The 6,000-nt window shown below is 39.6% G+C and overlaps 1 pseudogene; it reads right to left on the reverse strand.

Moving 5' to 3' along the window:
• LOC130020075 (40S ribosomal protein S8-like) overlaps positions 1-4,577 on the reverse strand; it is a 61,599-nt pseudogene extending 57,022 nt beyond the window's left edge.
• Between the last annotated feature and the right edge of the window lie 1,423 nt (positions 4,578-6,000).

Consider the following 6,000-nt stretch of genomic DNA (forward strand, 5'->3'; position numbering starts at 1 on the left):
TTCTTTCAAGATTCCCTGCTCAGATTCTAAGATTGACTTCATGACAATAAAATGACTTTTCAGAAGTCATCATATGCGGTTCAAATGAGGGAGAGAGAAATAAAATTAATGAACATAGAAAAGGAACAAAAATTTTCACTGTCTTATCAATAGACTTATGGCATTCATACTTCAAATCCTTATATCTGAGGTTATATGGGCTTTGAGATTTAACATATTTCAGATACACAGACACACACACACAACACACACTTTAATGAAATCTAAGCAAGTGTATTCTGATACTTTTAAGCTCATGTGTATTAAAATGTGTGCGTATAAACACACATACACATACATATACCACATACTCCAGGAGGGAATATCTGTAATTAAGCATATTTATCTATTTTGGCGCATAATGTTTACATGTATGTGCTAAAGAAGATAAAAACTATAAATAGTTTTTTGCCACTTCATGACCAGTTTTATCTCTATGCAAGCTTGCTACAGATTTATAAACAAGACAGAACTGTTGTTTTTTAAAGTAATTTTTACTCCCAAATGTGGAAGATGTATTGTTGAATTGTATTCAAGCTATTACAATGATCATTTTCTTGGTGATTTCTGCTGCTAGGAATGTCTCTAGTTGGCCTAACAGGGCTTGTTCTTTAGCTTTCTGCAGGAAAGCTGACTGGAACAAACCGTATGCACCTGCTTACTTGTCGTCCATAGCTGGCATGCTCTCAAAGGAAGGGCCTTGCCTAACTATGAAGTATAGTTCCAGATTCTGGAGAGACAAGCCAGTGAACTCAGTTAATAAACTCATTTATCCAAAATCCCTAAGGGTGAGAGGAGAAAAGAAAAAGAAATTAAAATAGAATCACAGCCTGCTTTCGATGCCATAAGAACTGATCTTCTGATGAAGCCAGGGGCACCTCATCAGGAGTGTTCGACCCTGATGACGCACTTTCTTTCTGCAAGTCTCAGCCTATTCCAACCACCAAAGAATTCATTATAAGGTCATTATGATAGGCTGAAAGAAGTGGAATCCATACATTAGTTTAAAGGCAGTAATAATTTTTTGAAGCACTTTTTGTTTTGCTTTTTAAATTTATTTGTTTTTGAAATTGGATGACTGTGAGATATACAGCTAAAAAGTTGTTCATGACTGGGTTTCCGTGATACAGTATTCAAACACCTGTCCATTCACCAATGTAGATTTCCCACCACCAATGTCCCCAGTTTCCCTCCCACCTTTCTTCCCTGCCTGCTTGCCACAGAAGCAGGCACTTCTCTCTCTATCTTTTTCTCTCTCTCTCTCCCTCCCTCCTTTTGGGCATTATGGTTTGCAATACAGATATGGAAAGTTTATTACGTCTATCCTTTTACCAACTTTCAGCACTCAATTCTTTTCCAGGGTAATCATTTCCAACTATTATTGGCATAGTGATTCCTTCTCTATCCTCCGTCCCCCACAAACTTGTGGCAAGCTTCCAACCATGGGCCAGTCCTACTGCCCCACTTTTTTTCTGTCCTTGGATATATTAGTCTGATACTATATTTTTGTATATATTGTAAAAATGAGTGCAGTTATTCCATGTCTGTCCCTATCCTTCTGACTCATTTCACTCAACAGGATACTCTCCACGTCCATCCTTTATAAGAGAATTTCATGGCTTAATTTTTCCTTGTGACTGCATAGTATTCCATTGTATAGATATACCATAGTTTCTTTATCCAGTTATCTCTTCTCAGGCTCTTGGTTAATTCAAGATTCAGGCTATTGTGAATAGTGCTGCAATGAACATAGAAGTGCAGATAGCATTTCTGCTGTGTGTTTTTGAACCCCCAATGTATATTCCCAGAAGTGGTATTGTTGGGCAATATGGAAGTTCAATTTGTTTTTCTGATGTATGTCAATATTTTTTAATTATTATTATTTTTATTAGTGAAACACCATGAGGTACAGTTATAGACTTACAAATTTTTGTGCTTGGGTTTCAGTTATGCAATGATCAAGTACCCATCCCTCCACCAGCACCCATCTTCCACCACCACGGGTCCCAGCATCCCTTCCACCCCCTCATCCCCCCATCCTACCCTGCCTCTGTGGCAGAGCATTCCCTTTTGTTCTCTCTCTCTCTCCTTTTGGGTCCGTGGTTTGCAAGAGAGGCATTGAGTGGCAATCATGTTTGGTCTATAGTCTACTTTCAGTATGTCAATATTTTTACCAAAAATGCTGGGACACTTGACACTTCCACCAACAATGTATGGGAGTCCCTTTCTGCCCACATTCATGCCAGCATTGGTGGTTTTTGTTCTTTTTGATGTGTGTCAATCTCTGTGGTGTGGGATGATATCTCATTGTTGTTTAGATTTGTTTCTCCATGAGTATTAGTAATGCAGAACATTTTTTATGTGCTTTTTGGCTATTTGAATTTCTTCTGGGAGTTTCTGTTCATTTCCCTTTTCCATTTCTCGAAGGGATTGGATGGTACTCTTGTAAATTTCTATCAGTTAATATCTTTGATATTAACTCCTTATCAGATGGGTATTGGATAAATAATCTTTCTCATTCCGTGGTCTGTCTATATTTTGGTCACCATTATTTTTGAGGTGCAGAATCTTCTTAGTTTAATATAGTCCCAGTTGTTTATCTTTGCTTCCACTTACTTGATCGGTTGTGTTTTGTCTTTGGAGATAAGATGCTGATAATTTGATACCACTTCCCATTTCAGTTCCTGACCATGAGAAAGGGAGGGCCAAGAAATTACAGAGAACACTTTTGTTTAATTTTTATATTATTGTTATGGTTAGATAATATGCTTATAAATAGCATTCATGTATTTGGTTTTGATGTACAGTTACTGCATTCTACTGTATTCCACCACAGTAGAACGATAATTCTAGTCTACCTCCTCTTTCTACAGCTCATCACTCCTTAACTTCTTGGGGATCTCAATTTTGTGATCCAAGATCAAGTATTGAGATTGAGAATATTTCTGAACGACACAAGACATGCTTTGTTTTCATGAATGAGCACCTTGGCATCCTTCAAATTGGGTCAGTATCCATCTTACTTCTATTCAATCCCAGTGACCACATATGATCCTTTCATGTGCAAAGTGACATACTCACTGGGAGTGTGGAAATGTTTGGTAGGTAGGTACACAAGGGACATGGGATGGGGGTGGTCCTGGTTCCCCCTCAGATCCCCTTCTCCAGGGTTCTCCTCCTGGTCTAATGTGCAGGATGGTGACTGTGGGTGCTGACTCAATATTTTCTGGGGTGTGGGTGCTGACTCAATGTTTACTGGGGTTTTTGAGCAACTGCCTAGCAAGCAACAAGAGGGAAAGTGGTCATCTTTGATAATGACAAAGGAAGTGTGTTCTGAACTAAGAGATGTGGTTTTTTTTTTTTTAAACGCTACTGACATTCATTTCTGTTAGACTTCATCCACACTGATCTTTGAAATACAGTCAGCTATTTGATGTCTTCCTTGTTACGAAGAAAATACATCAGCCTTCAATGTCCAATAATTACCAACTTAATTTCCAAAGTGATTTTCTTACTCTCAGTGCACCTGACTCAAATTAAACTTTCGAAGACATTTTTTTAGCGCTTCCTGTGTGCTCAAAACTCTGATCTTCTAGATAACTGGGTTTGAGTTCTGTATCTGCTGCCCACTTAAGGTGCAAATCTGAACAAGTTACCTTACCCTCAGGGGGTGCAATTTCCTCGGTGGTAATATGGTAATAACTCAGAAGTTGCCTGTAAAAATAAAATGTATGTCTAAGAAGAGTGTGAGTTATATAACAGACATTCAAGAACATTCCAGTTTCATGGTTATTAGATGCAAAGGGAAACATAAAGGTGAATAAAACACAACATTACATTGTGCAGGAAAAACAGATAAAACTTTTAAAATGCGGTTTGAGAGCTCAAAGAGAAATTGAATGAATTTCATTTCTGAAATGAAGAATATGCATTTGATGTGTGTCTGGACATACTTAGAGGGTACAGAAAAGAAATGGGAGCAGTGATACCAGGACATAGAAATACTTCTCAGCAGACAAAATAAGAAAAGACCTGTGAATTGGCAGTTAGAACTTAAAACTCTTTTTGTTGTTATTATTCGGATGGAAAATGTTATCTTCCTATTTCCTCCCAATAATTGTTTCATTTGTAGAAGCAAGAATTTTGATTTGGGTTTAAAAAATAAACTCTCTCAGGGCTGAAGCGATAGCACAGCAGGTAGGGCGTTTGCCTTGCATGTGGCCAACCTGGGTTCGATTCCCAATATCCCATATGGTCCCCTGAGCACTGCCAGGAGTAATTCCTGAGTGCAAAGGCAGTAGTAAGCCCTGTGCATTGCCGGGTGTGACCCAAAAAGCAAAAAAATAAATAAATAAAATAAAAAATAAACCCTTTCATATTTGTAGCACCATAATACAGACACCACATGTGAATTAGACGAGAATGTAGAGTGGGAAGTTAGATGGTTGGTATAGGAGGGTGACACAAAAGACCTACAAGTGTCGCTGGCAGAGAGCGCTCACAGGTGGCTGGATCAGATCTGGACTGTTGATCCACATGGATGCAGGAGAAGCAGAGGGGGAGGCCAAGAACAAGGCAAGGAGCACAATGTAGCTGAGGCAGAGAGAGTAGAAATCAGACCATTTTTCAAATACAAAACTCAAAAACATGACTTCCTAGCCCAAGAGTTATTTCCATCTACAGCATGTGGTCAGACCATCTATCAGGACTCAGGGTACCCCAGTTCCTTTACCCACACTGCTCCTAGGACTGGTCATATCTTCTTGGAGACTCAGTTCTTCATTTCCAGCAAAATTGCTCTGTCTTTGCAGTACCTGAATAGTACCTACTATGCATGGCTTGCTATAGAGTCCCCTGCCAGACTATTCTCCACCAAAAAAAGAGAGTTTGGAGTCAGTACAGGTAGCAATGGCCTTTAATTCATTTCTGGTTTTTTTTCTGGCAATTTTTCCTTTCCCCCAGGATGGAAGGTCAGGTTTTGAGAGATAGCACAGAGGGTAAGGCATCGCAATTCAAACAAAAAGATGAGACTAGCACACTCTTTAATTATATTGTGGGTTTAAAAAAAATAAAGAAATATTACTAACTAAAAATGGTTTGAAAGGAGCCAGAATAAGACAGGAATTTCTCTTTTTTCTAATTTCGTTACTGAATATCCACAAGATAGACCAATACAAAGCTGTTTATGATTTTGTTTCAGTTACACAACATTCCAACACCCATCTCTCCACCAGTGTACATTTCCCACCACTGATGTCCCCTGTTTCCCACCCACCATCCCCCCCATATACTGCAGTCTGCCTCTATGGTGGGCACTTTTCTTCTTTCTCTCTTTCCTTTTGTGCATTGAGGTTTGAAATGCAGGTACTAGGAGGTTATTGTATTTGTTCAGAGCATTCAGTATTTTTATCAGATAGGTAAGGTTGTAATAGCTTTTTTAACTGGATGGCAGCTTTGGGGAGTGAACATGTTTGTCAAGACTTCCAGAAGTACAGGGAGGTGGGGGGAGGTAGCCCATTCCAATCCCCAGAAAGCCTGGAGATTTCCACCACAAAACCTGCATACCTGAATTTTCAGCAGATTATGTATCAGGGATGTCCATCCTGAGATGGTGGGGTCTGGCTGGGGCATGGCAGCAATATTGGATTGTGGAAGCAAGCTGATGCCAGGGGCTCTGCTTTGGCAGGCACCAGACCGATCTACTCTCCTTTGATTTACCCTGGTCTCTTCAGCCGTATGTGGGCCCAAGATTAACTGCAATCTTTTATGTATTTTGAGATTTATTTGTGGGTCTCTGAAGCAAGACCAGTAGGAGAGCTTACATAATGACACTGGAGTTGGTTTGTGGGGGTCACCATTGTTTCCAGGAGTGTAGGTATGTGAGAGGAGTTAGCCCGTCCCAACTCTGAAAAAGCCTGGTGATTTCAGACACAAAACCCACATATCCAAATTTTCAACAGG

This window comes from Sorex fumeus, unplaced genomic scaffold (genome assembly GCF_029834395.1).
Source record: "Sorex fumeus unplaced genomic scaffold, SorFum_2.1 ptg000010l, whole genome shotgun sequence".
NCBI classification, from domain to species: domain Eukaryota; kingdom Metazoa; phylum Chordata; class Mammalia; order Eulipotyphla; family Soricidae; genus Sorex; species Sorex fumeus.